Source organism: Eleutherodactylus coqui, chromosome 7 (genome assembly GCF_035609145.1).
Source record: "Eleutherodactylus coqui strain aEleCoq1 chromosome 7, aEleCoq1.hap1, whole genome shotgun sequence".
In the NCBI taxonomy this organism is placed as follows: Eukaryota; Metazoa; Chordata; class Amphibia; order Anura; family Eleutherodactylidae; genus Eleutherodactylus; species Eleutherodactylus coqui.
The window spans coordinates 65,524,266-65,542,592 of NC_089843.1; the positions used below are offsets into that span (position 1 = coordinate 65,524,266).

At 47.0% G+C, this 18,327-nt stretch overlaps 1 protein-coding gene across 4 annotated transcripts in view; it reads left to right on the plus strand.

Annotated features, from left to right (window-relative positions):
* The first annotated feature begins 17,734 nt into the window (after window positions 1-17,734).
* PDS5A (PDS5 cohesin associated factor A) overlaps window positions 17,735-18,327 on the plus strand; it is a 77,101-nt gene continuing 76,508 nt past the window's right edge. For all 4 annotated transcript variants that reach the window (XM_066573169.1, XM_066573170.1, XM_066573173.1 and 1 more), the window contains exon 1: window positions 17,735-18,018. The gene's annotated coding sequence lies outside the window, so the exon portion shown is untranslated. The remainder of the gene's footprint in view (window positions 18,019-18,327) is intronic.

An 18,327-nucleotide genomic window follows, 5' to 3' on the forward strand; every position in this document is an offset into this window, starting at 1 on the left:
AGTTAAAGTCCCCCATAATAATGACCTCATTGTGATTTGCTGCTGCATCTATTTGCCTCAGTAATAGATTTTCAGTGGCTTCTGTTCTATTTAGTGGCCTATAGGAAACCCCTATGCGGATTTTCTGATTGTTTTTCCCTCCATGTATTTTCACCCATGGAGACTCCACACGTTCATCTCCCTCCCATATATCTTCCCATAATTTGCGATTTGAACAGGATTTTACATAAAGACAAACCCCTCCCCCTTTCCAGTTTTTTACTATCCCTTCTGAACAGACTACAACCCAGTAAGGTCACTACCCAATCAGAGCTTTCATCTAACCAGGTCTCCGTTATTCCCACTATATCGTAGTTTTCCTCAGACATTATTATTTCTAGTTCGTCTACTTTATTGGTCAGACGTCTAGCTTTAGTCACCATACAGTTTAGAAGGTTTTGGTTATTTTTTATATTACGTGTATCCCTGCTAACTGTTCTGCCAGTTCTAACTGTACTAACCCCTCCTACCGCTCTGCTCTCATTTGCATTACTTAGTCCCAGGTCACTGTCTACACTGTCTTCCCCCCTCTCTCTCTGTGGTTGCCCAGTCCCTAGTTTGAACACTCCTCCAACCTTCTAGCCATCTTTTCCCCCAGCAAAACTGTAACCTCCGCATTAAAATGCAACCCATCCCTACTATAGAATCTGTAGCCGACAGCAAAGTCAGCCCAGTTGTCTAGGAACCCAAAGCCCTCCTTCCTACACCAACTCTGGAGCCACTTGTTTACCTCCATAATCTCTTGCTGCCTTTCTGGTGTGGCATTGTTCATATTACCCAATTGCTCTCCTCTCTTTCTTGTGTGGCATGTGGTACAGGTAGTATTTCAGAAAATACTACTTCGGAGGTCCTCGCCCTAAGCTTACATCCTAGTTCCCTGAAATCGATTTTAAGGACCCTCTACCCACTTCTAACTGTCATTCGTGTCAATGACTGGTGGGTTCTCCCCAGCCTCTCTCAATTTGATCCGCTATGTGTTAAACTCGAGTAATAAGAAGACAACACACCAACGATCCTGCTCTTTGTGGCAGATTGCCCTGTCTGTCCCCCTAATAATTGCGTCTCCCATTTCCAGGCCCTGTGTAGCCAGCCCTGCGCTCCTATTCCCCTTCTTACTGGAGCAGACATCCCCCTGACGGTCAGAGACCATGTCCTGCTACAGCAATGCTAATTCTGTAATGGCATCTCCCTCACCTGCCAACTTTGCCAACTTGTTGGGGTGCCAGTTCAGGTCTACCCTCCCTGGCACTCTTCTCTCTACTCCTAACTGTCACCCAGCTAGCTGCTTGGTAATCCTGCACTCCCATACTACCATCTACCCCAGTGAGTGCCCACTCAGTGAGCAGCAAACTCCTTTGCATCTTGTCAATGGATCAGTGCTGCAAACTGCTCATATACATCCAGAATCCGGGCTTCCAAATGCGCAACACGATCACATCTTATACAGCAGTGTGCACCCTCAACCACCTGTTCAAGGACCGCACACATGGCACAAGATGTCATCATGTCAACATTGTCAATCATGGAGTATATTCTAAGTAGGGATCGTACAGATATATGCAAAGGTTCAAATAGATAAGCAGTAAATGGATTCAAGGACTTTGGAAGAGTCACTTATATATAAAGTCACTAATCCCAAGTTAGTAAACTAAACAATAAGCAAATGAATTGTCGTTCGTTGTTCAATTTCCGCCAGCGCTTACACTGAACAATCAGCCAGATTTGCGCGATTCAGTGATGAATGCATGCTAATTGTATGAAAGGATCCTTACTATTAACAAATTTCTTTAAGTAAAATGCAGTTGGAGCACAGTAGTGAGTCATGGCTGATTTTTTTTTGTCTTCTTTAACTTGTCTTCAAGTACTGCATTACATACAGTAGAAGAAAAAAGTGTAGCAAGACCTACAACACCAATAGATGCCAAATGGACACTCTTTGGGTGATGGAGCCCTGTGGATACGTTTGACATATATGCCAAAAATAGGGCTGTGACACAGTGTGCAGCGAGCCTAAGGGCTATTTCAGACGACCGTATATTGGCCAGGTATTCACGCCGGCCGATATACGGCGTCCCTCTCTGTAGGGGGAGGGGGCTGGAAGAGCCGGGAGCAGTGCTCTAAACTCCCGCCTCCTCTCCACCCCACCCCCCCCTGCACGATTTGCAATGAGAGGAGGCAGGACGGGGTTGGGGCTAAGTTTCGTGAATTAGCTCCACCCCCGTATCACCTCCCCTCATTGCAAATAGTGCAGAGGGGGTGGAGAGGAGGCAGAGAGGGGGCGGGAGCTCAGAGCACTGCTCCCGGCTCTTCCAGCCTCCTCCCCCTGCAGAGAGAGACGCCGTATATCGGCCGGTGTGAATACGCGGCCGATATACGGTCCTCTGAAATAGCCCTTAGGCCTATGGTGCATTAGTATATTTGGGGCTGTGTGCTGTCCGTGTTGCAGCACATGGCCTCATTATAGCCTATGGGGCTATGCAGACTAATGTTTTAGTTTTTTTCATTTACACTGGAGGTCTGTGTGAAAAAACTCATCAGATATCCTATTCCTGTCTCCATGATGGACAAGCAATAGAACATGCTAATGCATGACTTGGCACTGTATCTGGACAGGTATCCATGTGCTGGTCCAATGAGAGAGCTACACTTGAGTGCAACTTGCACACACAGTAAGTGTGCACTTGGGCTGAAGCTGCAAGTCAACAGTCAGTTCTTGAAGTCGATAGAAACATGAAAAACAGACAGGTATAAGGACAACCAGTGAACTGGCAACAGGGCCATGGACGCCCAACGGTCTTTGATGGAGAGAAGGCTAGTCCATCTGGTCCAGTTCCTCCAAAGAGTTATAGTAGTGCAAATTGTTTAAAAGTTACTGCTGGCTTAAGGGAAAGGCGTCAGAACACAGTGCACCACAGAATCTCTCTCTGGGAATGGCAACCTAATCCACTACTACCTAAGCTTGATTTTATGCAGTACTGAAAATCTCATCCTTTATTTCTATAGGATCCCTTGACGGAGAAGTCACTCAATATGAGAAACTCCTAACCCAGTTACACTATACCCCTAATGTATTGTTACTGTTGTTTCAGATACTAATTAGCAGAAATACACTGCTAAAGAGGTTTCATATTTCCCTCTGGGAAAAGATACTAGATCCATCTTTTTCGGAAATCCAGACTAAAAGATTATATCTTTCTTAATAGAGATTTTTGCACTGCGTAAAGTTGCAGGAAAATTCAGACAAAATGATTACACGGTGGTATCCCACTCCCATCAGAACTCATATGTGGTACATGTGCAGGAGCGAGGAGCGGGCCCACAGCCGAGGAGATGGCAGGGTAGATAAAGGATTACTATCACAGTGGCTCTACCATCTCCTCCCCTGAGGGTAGCTCAGGACCCGTCCAAGTTACTACTGCAGGAGGTTACAGGAAAAGGGTAACCAGCAGTTACCTTACAGTTTTTTGTCACTCGTGACGCCACCGTTCCATCTGTTGCAGTGAATCTTGTAATGAAAATAAAGTAGTCCACGCACAGAGATAGCTTTCAAGACAAACCGGGAATGGTTGGTAATGTTAACTTAATTTCAATAAAGAACAGTAACAGTTCAGAAACCCTTCACGTTCTCAGAAGGTGGTGCGACAGGGAGTATTTCTCAGGAGAATCCAGACAATCCACAGTCCCAGTTATCTGTGAAATCCTGCTCCCGGCAAACTCTCTTCCTCTCTACCGGTCATCACTCACTCTTCTGGTGTCCTTCTCCTTCTCTCTCTCTCACTCTCAGTGTGGATAGCGGCACTGGCACATCCTGGGTAGTGTGGGCCCAGAACAGGCTTCAAGACATCACTCGGCCTCTTCCATTCTGTACCACACAGACCTTACAGTGTCTGTGTGGCTCACTTGCAAGACTGACTCCAATAGACTCCAAACTGAAGTGTCAACTCTCTCCCCTCTCTAGCATCCTCACCAACATAAATATGAAACACAGTCACGTGACATACAACAAGATACATTTCCCAAACATAACCCAGACGTTAACCCATTCAGTGCTGCAGAGGTGCAATACATATCAAATGCATACAACATAGAAGACACTGACAATACCATTGCAGAGGACAGACATTTAACATAATGGAGGGGCTCTGTTAACTCTGGGCTACCACACATGACTTTGTCAGACTGTTGCTGATGTACTTCAGATCAAGGAGCATTCTTACACCTATGGTGGTCTTGCCTAGAATTATCAACTTTTTGGTGTCAAGCCCTCAGTCTTTCAGCCAACGTTTGCATTACTAAAGATCAAATATCTGTACAAACTTTTTCTTTATCTATTGACAACTATAACAAGATAGTTATAGTAATACACTATTAAAAGGCTTGTCCATCACTTTTACTATTGATGACTAATCCTTAGGATAGGTCATCAGTAGTTGATTAGAGGAGGTCTACTGCTCTGGATCTCTGCTGATCAGCTGATCGCCGGGCCCTCAGTCAGTGCAGACAACGCTGGAAGCAGATGGCGCTGTCTGTGTACTGCAGCCACAGCTCCCATTGAATTCAACACAATTCACCCTTTAGTACCAAAACAGGCCGCTGCAAGTTTGACAATGTTATCTGCTTCCAGTGGTGTCTGCAGTGACAGCAGGCCCAGCAGTCAGTTGATTGGCAGGAATCCTGAGTGGTGGACCTCCACCAATCAACCTATCCTGAAGATTAGTCATCAATAGTAAAAGTCGCCGACAAGCCTTTTATTAGTAATACACATTTAATGCATCTTTTGGCTGGAGCTAAAATAGTAGTCTCACCTCTGTAGAGATCCTCAAATAGCCTTACAGTAAAACAATGGTTGCCAAAGACACACTAGACAATCTGTCGTTTAGAACATTTCTAAATATGTGGAGACCTTGGCAAAAATTGCAAAACTTACTGAATTTCCATTTAATTGTCCTGGATGAGGACATTTTTGCACGTGACTCTTGTTTATTACTCAATTGGACTTGTACTGTTCTACAAGTACTGTGCGGTCACTTGATTATGTTGTAACTCCTTGTCTATTTTACACAATTTTCAATCAGAAGAAAATTAAAAAAGAAAACTGAGCAACTTACTGTGTATGAGGCGGCGTAATACAGACCTGGCACAGTACCCATGCTGACCCCAGTCCACCAAAAGCACCTACAATGGAACTGGAACATGGGGCAACGGAAGAAGGCAACCTGGTCTGATGATAGTTGAAAGTTGGACAACTGTTATATCATGTTGCTCTAACTAAAAGGTGGCCATACACATTACACAGAAGTAGATTGATGGTGGAACAACCTTGAACAAATTATTGTTAACCCTTTCCAATCCACTGTCTGACGTCTGAAGACATCATGATTTAGGGCTGTACAGCTCCGATGTTGGATGATGTCCGTCGGGGACAGCCTCTCTGCTGTCGGGACCTATCAAATGTGTCACCTCATGCAGTACTGGCTTTAGCCAGCAGATAGCACTGTTGTATAATGGCAGAAAAAGAGGACGCCCCCTAGGAAAGCAGGATACAAATTGGATTGGAAAGGGTTAAGTGAACATATGTTACACCAACGCAGCCATCCACCTTTTGCACAATATTGGCCGTTACAGTTGGTCAACCTAGCCGTATATGTTCAATGACACCAGACGAGTTGTATTTTGGGAAAAGTTAAACTGTTCATTCACATTCAGCAACTTTTGGACAAATTGATGTGCTCCAAAGGGACATGGTGATTCAATGGTACAAATAACAGTTGATATATTTTGAGGTGCTGCCACCCCATAGCTACACAAGAACTGTAAAAAGTGGACATGATGTGATATGAAAGGGGAAGGGGAAAATGCTGGTACCTGGCATAACCTTCTGGATAGGATGGCCCTGAAAGGCGATCCTGTGGACATTAACATCTCGTCCACAAAAGGAGTCAGAGGAGGATGTCAAGCATTGTTCTAACAAACAGGTGGTGCGGAATCAAGCATATTGCAGCCAAATATGACGCTTGTGCTCCAACTATCATATCCGATTGCACAACTTGCTCCTTACAACAGATGGGCTATTACAGCAGATGATCAGTGCAAGTGCCAATGCCGTCTAAGAGAAACAGAAAGGTGAGACTACAGTGGGCAAAAGAGCGCAGTGGATAAATTGTTCCTGGTCAGAAGAATTCAGATTTCTGTTGCACCATACTGTTGGGAGGGTCAGAATTTGAAGCAAGTGGCATGATCAATAATACTGTCCTGTCAGGTGTTCGTTCTGTCAGGTGGAAGTGGAGTAATGGTGTGGGGAATGTTTTCTTGGCACACCCTGGGTCCTCTGATACCTGAGAATGGATGCCATGATGAATTACTGCAGTTCTGAAGACCAAAAGTGGTCCAAGGGACTACTAGTTGGATGTCTAATTAAGTGGCCATTCCGTGTAGAATGAAGTTTCCTAACATGTTCTGTTACCAGTTCTCCTCTGCTAGCATCCTGCAGCAGTCCGGGTCTGCCTGAAGTTTGCATCGTCAGCTCTACTGCTAAAAAAAATGAAACTGCTCTCAAAGGGCAGGTGAATGACACTTTCTCTGAGAAGCTAAATCAAAAGTGACAACTAATATAACTGCAGTTTCTCTTGCCATATTTAAAGTATTTTTTTGAGTCCCTAAAAAACTTTAGAAAAAGCTGGGATAGTTATAAAATAAGCATTACTCAGCTATTCATTTTCCCGCAGTTCTGATGCTTCATGCTTTTGTGCCCGACTCCCCATGTAACTGTGATTGGCTGCAGCTATCACATGGAGAGTCGAGCATGTCATTGGCGCAGGACCGCAAACAAAGACCGGTGGAGAGCATCCGAGCAGCGGTTCTGGAACTGTGAATGAATGAACGAACAGGTAAGTAATGTTTTCTGATAACTCCAGACATTGTGTTGGGGTCACAGAAAACCCCTTTAATAATTCAAAGTATGTGCTACATTAATCCCTATACTATACACTATCCAATCAAAAATAATTGAGCAAGAATCAAAAGTAGTATTTATTTCCATCCTTTGGCCCTAATGACATTGGATACACTCCGTGGCATACTTTCTACTATCGTCTGATACACTTCAGCTGGTATTTCCCTCCATTCATGCTGCAAATGTCTGGTGAGTACTTCAACGATATTGTTTATGTTTTCTAACTTGACTTTCCAGTTCATCCCAAAGATGTTCAGTAGGGTTCAGGTCTGGACTCTGTGAAGGCCAGTTCAGTTGTTCTTCAATTGCTTAACTGTCCAATGACGACTTTTCTTGCCCCATTGTAGACAGGCCGGTGTATTGTACTTTGTGATGGACGGTTTGTGTGCAGCAGCATAATCCGTATATCTAATAGCATGCAGCACCCGTCATAAACTATGGCTGACATCTCCAAGGATCTAAATCTTATGTAGCATGGTTCAGGACACGTAATAGGCTAATAAGAGAAGATCCATTCTACTGACACGGGTGTCCAAATATATTTGGTAGGCTGGTGTACACCTCATCTGCTACACAACCTCTTGTTTATTGGAATATAGGATTGTCGTGTCAATAGCTGGATAGCATGAATCACCCTGGTAAGCACACTGTAATGTATACAGTACTAACCACAAGGCCTACACAGTGCCATCACAGTATGCCCGTTAACAAAGCAAGCTGCAATGATACCTAAATGCCTTCAGTCTTAGCAAAAACAACCCAATACAGTGCTAGCCGGAGTATACCGACAGACACAGTGACCAATATATAATGTAATCCGCAACTATTCCCATACAATGCAAGCCGGAATATAGCTAGTCTACCTAAAATGTGATAACCATAGTACAAGCGACAGTGCCCAGCAAACGAAACACTGGCATCGCCAATGTGCTCCAAACTACTGTTGTACACTTACCTGCACATTAGTCCCTGCAATGTATGCCGGAATGCAGCTTCATTCGCTTCTATGAAACAAGCGAAGATCAATATATCTCAAAGAAGTGAATGGAGAAACAGTCAAGCATTCGTCACAATGCTCTATTCACATGGGGCATTCGGTGAACTACTCTTGGGCATCAATCAACGCAGCCGGATCTCAAGTGATCAGACATTTATTAGATAAAAGTCTTTAATGGTGAATTGAAACCAGCGTTAGATGGCTCCTCGGTTGCAGGTCTACTAGACCGGTTCGGTTCAGGCGTCCCTTCTTGGGCTTACCTTGGCTGGCTAGCTTAAAACGTCATCAGTCTTAACGCCAGTTTGCATGGAAAGGTTGATGGGGAGAAAACCGAGGAGTACGTTGCGCTAACTTCCCAGGTCTTATGGTACACGCCTCAATCCCGTTACAGCTCGCGTAGCTCAGCGATGCTCACAGGGCAGACTCCTAGAAGCCGCACCCCACAATGACCCCGCTCCCATTCTGTCTCATGCTTTAACTCTCCATCAAACCCTCCTTTGATTCTGTCCCCTTTTTAAAGGCACAACAGCCATCCATTAAACACAATGTAAACCAATCTAAACACCCCCGTGTTACAATGCAAAGGCCCCTTTAATTCAAATGCTCCATGTCATTCTATGTTTTCCCTGCACTTTAGAGCAAATGTATAGCTGACTGCAACATCTCTAGGCAAAAGCAGCTCTTGGTAGAGGATGTGAGAAGCCGGACCTGCTGTGCAATTATTTACATATGTTTTACAACACAGCCAAATGGCCTCAAGGGTTAACAGGTATACACAGCTTTAAAAGAACAGTTCTGTCTCCAGCCATGGAGCCACACTTAACTAGTTACACAGGTTATACAGCGCAGTGGTCTTCAGGGTGATGGTCTACATAAAATCCCTTTCACTTCAGTCATACCCAGTTCTTGGTCGGTGGCCTACTTTCATCCCCACTGTCTCAGACTCACAACCTACAGTCCCAACGTTTCTTGGCCCACTGAACTGTCTCACATCTGCACTGATCACATTCTCCGTCCAACCCTCTCTTGCACCAGCTGTATAGAGGGGATGATGCTTGTTGCAGGGGCATACGCCCATAATGTCTTGGACTAACCCTACTTGGCAACTATGTCACTACTATTTCATACTGTCAATTACACCCTCTTGTTAAAGCAACATTCACAACTGCCTGACTCACCAATGTCCCGTCTTTCTAAAGTTTTGGCACCTGTCTGCAACCGTCTCCTGGTCTACTGTGTTTTGGTCAATTAAGAGGGAGACTTTCCCCTGTACCCTTTGCTGTGCATCACCAAACCTGCAGCCATCTGTGCTTGATCTGGTCTACTGAGGTCCGATCTTCTCATCTGCCTCCAGTCTCTTCAGTGGTGCACCCACGGGAAAGTAAACTCCCTCTCCTCCCATGCTTTCTGTTCTGCCATCAGAAAGTCTCCTCACTGCATTGTATGACGCAGGAGGGAGACTCAGTTTATTCCTGCTCTCCCTAGATTGTTCTCCAGGTCACTATATCCATGGTTACCCTGTTTCTTGTCCCTAAACAGGGAGTTTGCTTACCTCTGTTGTAACAGTTGCTAAGGCCGCCTGCAAACGAACGGGTCGGATTCCGCATGCGGTTGCCCACAGTAGAAACCAACCCTGTGCCCAGTGGGCGACCCTGCGTACCTGACTTTCCTCTTCTTTTTCTGAACTGCGGATGGCTGCAGCAAGCCGCCGTCAAACATGCGCAGTACAGAATGTTTCTTTTTCCTGCGCCGTCGCTAAGCGATGACGTGGGTACCCGCGACCAATCCGCAATGCCAAATGCAAACATGACGCGGGTCGGATGGCTTCCATTGACTTCAATGAAAGCCGTCCATGTGGACACCGCACAAAAATAGAGCATGCTGACATTTCTCCTCCGCTTGCGGAAACCGCAATTGGTTTCCGTGAGTGTGCAGGAAGAAGCAGTTTTCCATAGAATGGTATTTGCTGCAGATCCACAATGCGAATGCCGACCGCGGAATCCGCAATGCAAATCTGTTCGCGTGCAGGCGACCTAAAGCAAGGCTCATCTATCGCTCAGCCCCAGCAGTGCAGTGAGGGCAGACCATGTGGCATGTGCCACTCTTTCCAATGGTGTCACATCCTGTGGCATGTGCCACTCTTTCCAATGATGGCACATCCTGTGGCATGTGCCACTCTTTTTTTTAAATGGTGTCCCATCCAACACTTATGGGTACAGTTGCAGGAAGCAGCCCTGCATCAGTGATGCAACTGGGCTAGCTGCTATATCACACAGAAGGTAGCACCTTCCTCCCTCCTCTACAGTCGCTCAGGCTAGATGATAAATTTGGCGCATCTTTAGACACTTTTATTTAATAATTGTCGGAATACAAATAAAGATTATTGTTATTATTAATAACTTTAAACCACCTAATTTTGCACATGTTGTGACATCTAGCTAAGACATTTTTTTTGCCAAGTCAGGCCCTTTAAGGCTGCCTGTCCACGGGCGAGGTGAGGGAACAGGGGGGAGAAATGACAGGGTCTCTGCGGTGAGCCTATCTGGTAGATAGGATCACCGCGGAGAATAACGGCAAATCGCAGCATGCCGCGATTTGAATCCCGCGAGCGGAGAGTCAATATGATTCTCCACTCGTGGATGTCGGGCTGCGCTTTCCATAGTTAAATCTATGGAAAGCGTTCACTGCGTTACCCGCGGCCGGATTATCGCCACAGGTAATGTATTAACATATCGCCCGTGGACAGCAGGCCTGATGAGACATTATTCTTTAGAAATGTGCCAAGTTTTGGCACATTGTACAACCAGGTCTAGGCACAATCACATAAGTAAATCTGCCCCATTAGCTTCAAGAGACTACTCCTTTGACATAGGCTCTTATTTAAGATGAGACTTGTAAAGGGATATCTCAACAGAGAAAACCCCTTAAATATGGCCATGGAACAATCAACTGATCACCCCAGGTCCCATTCCTGGCAAACAGCTGATTTTGTAGGGTAAGCCTCACCAGATAGGCTGCTGCAGGGGAACTGTAGTATTATATGATGGTCATATGGTCATCCTTCTTGTCATAGAAGATCTGCCAAAGTCCATGAGAATGGGAGCAGCTCAAGACGCCCTATGACATCAATAGAGCATACTGTATGCACAGAGGTTTTCTTTGAGACAAACCTTTTAAGGACAAGGCTGAACAAAGCAAATACACAGGTTTCAGGCTACTTACAGTAGCCATATGATAACAGAAGTGACTGTACAAGTGATTGATTTTGACGTCCCTATAAGGCCTGTTTCACACGGGCTACAAAATCGCGCGATTTTCCGGCAACGCGACAGCGCTACAAAGCGCATTTTTATGAAACCCATGTTTTCCAATTGTTTTCTTCATATTAACAATGTTTTCATTGATGCTACGTTGCAAGAAAAAAAATCGCGACTTGACCTATCTTTCTGCAATGTGCGATTTCCCCCCCCCCCCCATGTTTCCCTGTGGAGCCTTCTTTTTTATCGCATTGCACGAACCTGCGATTTTGGCATTCCAAACTCCTATTGACTTTTGCGATTAAATAAATTGCATGATTTTAGCGCGGGCGGCAGCGATGTGATGCAAGATTATACTCAAGAAACAGCATCGCTGACACTACAAAGTTGTGGGAACAAAACTGCGATATTGCCGCGATTTTGTAGCGGCAATATTGCTGTTGCCCATGTACGGCAGAAGTACGCTAGGGGACTGAGGCCTCATGGAATCTGGGGGCGGAAAGGGTTAATAACTTTAATAAAAGGTAGATGGAAATGGTTTGTATTGGATTTAATATATTATATTTGACGTTATTGGGGGGGGGGTTCTAACCTGTTTTTATTAAGTCACTCTAGGGTCAGCTATAATATGAGGAGTCTGCTATGGAAGCTGGGAAGCCTGGCAACAGAGAATGATTGGCCAAGAAGATAACGGCAGTGACCTATCAGGAGAGAACGTCTCTGTGAGGCAAAGGCCTAGCAACAGGCTGTGATTGGTGGAGGTTTGAGCGGGAAAGAAGAGAGGAGATATCACTAAGTCAAGCTGCAGAATCCTGTCACAGTTTCCTCACAGCATTCATGGTTGCCCCGCCCACCCGCCCAATGTTTTTTCGTGATGTGAATGCTTTGTCGCGGCAATTTAAACGGGGGATGTCGCCCGCCTCCTGCGGGGGGACAGAAAGGGTATTAAAAGGACTTTGGTGCTGTAGACTGGAGTATGCAAGACTAAGTCTACAGCTTATATTATATTTGGTAGACTTGAGGTGGACGGACTGAGTCTACATTTTATATATTTTATGATATTTAATATGTTTTAACCCAGTTTAAATAAATGCCGCGGCCTTTTAATCCAGATTCAGATTTTGTGTATGTTATTTTCTTGGTAAGATAAAAGATATTTGTAGCCTAAGATTCCATGTGGAAGAGGTCTAAGGCCTCCTTCCCACGAACGGATTTACGCCGCGTAATTCGCGGCGAAAATCTGCTGCGTTGCCCGCTGCTATTAGGTTCTATTGAACCTAATAGCACAATGCTCACGATGCGTAATTCCACCGCGGAATTCCGCACCGTGAAATCTCCCGTCCTCACCCGCAGCATGTTCTATTTGCCGCGGGTGTACGCGCTGACGGCTTCCATTGCAGTCAACAGAAGCCGTCCGTTCACGCTATCTCGCTCTGTAACACAGCGGAAGATAGTGTGAAAACGCTTTCCCGCCTACCGCCACCGCGTCATATGACGCGGCCGGCACGTCACGTGACACGGCCGGCCGCGTCATGTGACGCGGTGGGCGTGTCACATGACGCGGTGGGCGGGGAAGCGTCTTCACGCTATCTTCCGCTGGTAAGTATGGGGTCTCTGGGAGGTGCCGTGACGGGCTTCGCAGTGGAATATTCCGCGGCGGAGCCCGTCACGCTCGTGTGAAGCCGGCCTAAGGGTGTGTTCACACTTCATTTTTTCCATGTCCCTGCTAAAACCTGGATGGAGCCATAAGCTTCCATTGCTTAAATGCTGACCATTCCGTTTGTTTTCGGTATTTGTGCCAGAGAGAATAGTGTAGTTGACTGCATGATTCTCTACGGCACAAGTGCCAGAAACGCGTGGAACCCTGCACGAACAGAGACCTTACATTTGAGCAATGGAAGCCTATGGTTCCATCTATGTTTCTGTTTGGATGCCTTTTGGCAATCCAGAAAGCAACTGTTACGGAACCTCGGGACATGGTAGAAAACGGGGTGTGACTACACCCTAAGACCGCTTTCACACAGGCAACAAAAACGCACGAGATTTGTGCGTTGTGAGACGCAGTACTCTCGGACAAATATAAACCCCATTCATTTGAGTGGGGTCATAATGTGCTGCTATGCGAGAAACACATCGCAGCATATCCTATCTTCCTGCGATATCGGCCATTGTTTTCATTAAAGGCAATGGGAGAACTCTGCGATCCTTTGCCGCTGCTGCAGGGAATTCCTTCATCCCTGCGGGAAATCTCTTCAGACACGGCGGGGGTGAAAGGATCCCCTACCGCTGCTGTCACAGAGGATCGCAGAGTTCTCCCATTGCTTTCAATGGGGTCGGTGCTGCTGTCGCTGGCTTCATTAAAAACAATGGGCGATATCGCAGGAAAATAGGACATGCTGCGATGTGTTTCCATTGAAAGCAATGGGATGAAGGGATTCCCTGCAGTGATGCGAGGCTGTTTCCTCATGAAAACACCTCACATCCATGGAGCTTTCACATACTGGAAAATGCGATATCGAGGTGTGAATCACGGTCCGATATTGCCCTCGCCGTGTGAAACTAGCCTAACTCTTGAGGCCGTGTTCATGTTTAAGGACCTAGGAGTGAGCGCCTCAATCCTGCTTTTGCTGTGGAGAGGCACACTGCCATAGCTGCTGGTGTGATGGTCTGGGAGGCCATAGCTTATGAGTCGGTCACCCCTAGTAGTGGTACGAGGGACAATGACAGCTCAATGATATGTTCAGGACATCCTGCACCCACATGGGTTCCTCTTATGGCGGCTTCCAGAAGGCATTTACCAGCAGGATAATGCTCAGCCGCACACACAAGGGGGTCACAGGAATGTCTCCACAACATTGTCACACTTCCGTGACCTACCCGGTCACCAGATTTATCATTAATAGAACATGTATGGGATCATCTGGGACACCAACTTTGACAGCCTACAAGTTTGCACAATACAGAGACTCAGTTACAGCAAATGTGAACAGATATGCCGCAGTATACCATACAGAACCTGTATGCCTCCGTGCCTGCCCATGTCACATCTTGTATCCAAGCTAGAGGTGGCCCAACAAGGTACTAGAGCCTCCATGCCCACCCGTATCACATCCTGTATTCAAACTAGAGGTGGTACAACAGGGTACTAGAGCCTCCATGGCTGCCCATATCACATCTTGTATCCAAGCTAGAGGTGGTACAACAGGGTACTAGAGCCTCCATGCCCGCCCACATCACATCTTGTATCCAAGCTAGAGGTGGCCCAACAAGGTACTAAAGCCTCCATGCCCACCCGTATCACATCCTCTATTCAAACTAGAGGTGGTACAACAGGGTACTAGAGCCTCTATGCCTGCCCGTATTACATCTTATATCCAAGCTAGAGTTGGTACAACAGGGTAATAGAGCCTCCATGTCCACCCGTATCACATCTTGTATCCAAGCTAGAGGCGGTACAACAGGGTACTAGAGCCTCCATGCCCACCCATATCACATTTTGTATCCAAGGTAGATGAAGTACAACAGGGTACTAGAGCCTCCATGCCCGCCTGTATCACATCTTGTATCTAATCTAGAGGTGGTACAACAGGGTACTAGAGGCTCCATGCCTGCCTGTATCACATCTTGTATCCAATCTAGAGGTGGTACAACAGGGTACTAGAGCCTCCATGCCCGCCTGTATCACATCTTGTATCCAATCTAGAGGCGGTACAACAGGGTACTAGAGCCTCCATGCCCGCCTGTATCACATCTTGTATCTAATCTAGAGGTGGTACAACAGGGCACTAGAGCCTCTATGCCTGCCCGTATCACATCTTATATCCAAGCTAGAGGCGGTACAACACGGTACTAGAGTCTCCATGCCCACTTGTATCACATCTTATATCCAAGCTAGAGGTGGTACAACAGGGTACTAGAGCCTCCATGCCACCAGTATCACATGTTGTATCCAAGCTAGAGGCGGTACAACAGGGTACTAGAGCCTCCATTCAGTTTTCTGCAATAAATTCTCCTTTCGCTCTGATATTGTAATCACTTACTTATAACAATACATACACAAAGAAAAAACCTTTGTGCTCCAGTAGGTTTGGAAAGAAGTGATTGGTAGAAGGCTGACTTACTTCGTAGGGGTGTCAGTGGAATTGACACCCCTAAAATCCTGGTAGGTGTGTAGAAAATGAATTCGTGGTCGTTGGATTCCCAGAAGGCAATGTTTATTAAAACATTTACACAACGCGTTTCGGCTATGCAATAGCATAGCTGGTCTGCATGGTGAACTACATATATCAGAATGGTCTGGCACCCTGTATCCACTATGTGTGGGAGTGAACACCAAGCATCCACCCCCCTCATTATCAGGAGGCAGTGTGAGTGGCTGTCTTATCGGTGCCCTCACAGGTGTTATTGGCTCCTCCATTTGGTAGTCAGCTACCTGCATGGTGAGAGGATGCATCTATATGCCCTCCTCACCCAGTAAGTAACGGCCATTTTCTGTGATTGTTTTACATTTTTTGTTTCCCCTTCTGTGATTTCTCTTGTATGTGTGCGTCGCACGTGTTTTTGTTGCGGATGTTTTTTTTTACGTCCGAGTGTCATCAGTTTTCATGCACACATAAAAATAAAACTGCAACACGCCCAATTGATGTCACTGTTTTGCTTTCGCAGTCTCCAGGCAACATGTTTAAGGGCGACTTCACCTGAGCGTATATTTTCGCGCGCATGCGCATTTTTGCAGAGCGAGCATTGTTTTTTTGCTGACATATCGTCGTATTTTACTATACTTTTTGCGCACACAATTGCACATACAAAGAAATACACCCGACGCTCCCAGCCATTAGAATGACTTCCAGATGTGTTCGTTTTCCTTCGCAATTGCGCAGTGTATCACACATCTCCTAGCGTATTGCGCCTGCATTTGCGCATCCTCATTGACTTCTATCAGAACTTTTTGTGCGTAAATTCACTAGAAAAGAGAGCAGGCTGCGTTTTAATTTGTGCGACCGAAATGCAGAGGGAAAATCTGTGCATGCGAACAAACCCACTGAAATTAACCTGCGCTACTCACTGCGTATCGCGCACGCAACTACGCCTGTGCGAATCTGGCCTTCAGAATGCAGCGCATATAACATCCATGTTCGCTGTGTTTTTCAACGCTCCCATTGACTTTCATTGGCGATTTTCGTTCACGAACACGGACCAAAGTAAGGGCTGATCCCCACGGGCGCATACGTAAAACGCTGTGGGTCCCCCGCTGCGTTTTACACATTACAGCCCATACGCTCTCTTGTCAGATACCGCGTATGGGCTGAGTATGGCACTGCGCATGCCCGTGAATCTGACGTCACAGACAGTGTGATTTTTTTTTTTTAATTCCCCGCTTCTGTTCAAAGCGGTATGCGTATGGAAACGCTGTCCGTACACAATGTATCGCGTATGGACAGCATATCATACGCAGAGAAATAGAGAATGCGGCGATTTATTTCACTAGCGTATCGCTACGCAGTGTCTACACATCAAGGAACAATGAAAGTCCATTGACTTTCATTGCCTCAATTCACTGCGTATCATTCGTGGGTGCAATGCACATGTAATAAGCGGTGAGAACACGGCCGGGGCCTTACGCTATGGCGACTTTGGCTGCAACACGCTTAGATTGCAGTAAAGCCCCCAGAAGTCAACGCAGTCACCTTGCAAGTATCTGCAACCTGGAGATCGCAAGGAATACAAAAAACGTCTTTCTTACAATCTGTACGCCACCGCTACTTGCGATTGCATTCACTTCTATTAGACTGTAAGGTCACGGCAAGACGGCGACCTGTTTCCCGCCATGACAAACTAGCCGCTAGTCTTGTGAACCCGTTAGGGCGTGCGATGAGGCGAAAACGGGAAAAATTTCTCTCAGAATGATGGATTATTAACATGTTTATTGTAAAAAGAATGCTGGGAGTTGTAGTGCCACTGTAGCCTTACGCTATGGCGGCTTTGGCTGCGACACACGTAGATCGGTGTAAAGCCCTGCCACCTCACAGAAGTCAACGCAGTTCCATTGCAAGTAGCCACAACCTGCAGATTGCAAGAAGTACAAAAACGTCTTTCTGCGCGCCGCCACTACTTGCGATCGCATTCACTTCTGTTAGATTGCTAGTTCACCGGGCGAAACGGCGACCTGTTTCGCGCCCCGACAAACTAGCCGGCAGTCTTGTGAACCCGTTAGGGCGTGCGAGGAGGCGAAAACTGAAGAAAATCCTCTCAGGATGATGGAGTAATAGCATATTCATTGTAAAAACAGAATGTTGGGAGTTGTAGTGCCACTTGTTGCATGTAGGTCACAGGTTGCCCCACCACACACACTGGTGAGACCTTCTGGTTGCCATGACAACCAGGGGTCAGCAGCGGAGGTCAGAGGTCACACAACATTTGGCGTCGTCCTCCCAGTTTCCTAGTTCGTCTCTAGGGTTTTGGCGCCAACCGCTAGAGGTCGCTGTGAGCGCCCCGGTGGCAGCGGTAGCAGCAGCAGCAGCGTGTGAGGGGGCGAAGACTGCGCCCGTGCTCGCCGTCACCGAGCCCGCCTTCCCGCTCTGGCGCCCCGGTGCTGGTCACGTGTCCGCCTGCTGATTGGTGCCCGGTGATCCGTGTGCTGGGGGTGGACAGGCAGCGCCGGACAGGAAGCGAGGTGCACGCTGAGAGGCCTTCCCCTCACACACTCCTCCTCCTCGCCGCCCCGACACACCGGGCGCTGGATACATGCGGGGGGAGCTCGCCCTCCTCTGGAGGTAAGCCCTGCGCCGCGGCCGCACGGGGAGGCAGGAGGGTCCGGCCTGGAGTTTGTATGAGGCCTCCTCCTCCCCCTCCACTGCCTGGGACCCCGGAGTCGAGTGCGGGAAGCCCCGCGGGGGATCACTGACTCTTTCCGGCCTCCCATTCAATCCTCCCCGGGTAAAAGTAACAGTAACCCCCGCTGGCCGCTCACCCCCGGGGCTGCCCGCACCCTGCATGTCTCCCCCGGTGCCCCCCGCCCGGACAGCGGGTGTTATTAGCGACACCGGGGGATCGGGGCTTTTATCGGGCTGTTTTTGTCTCCT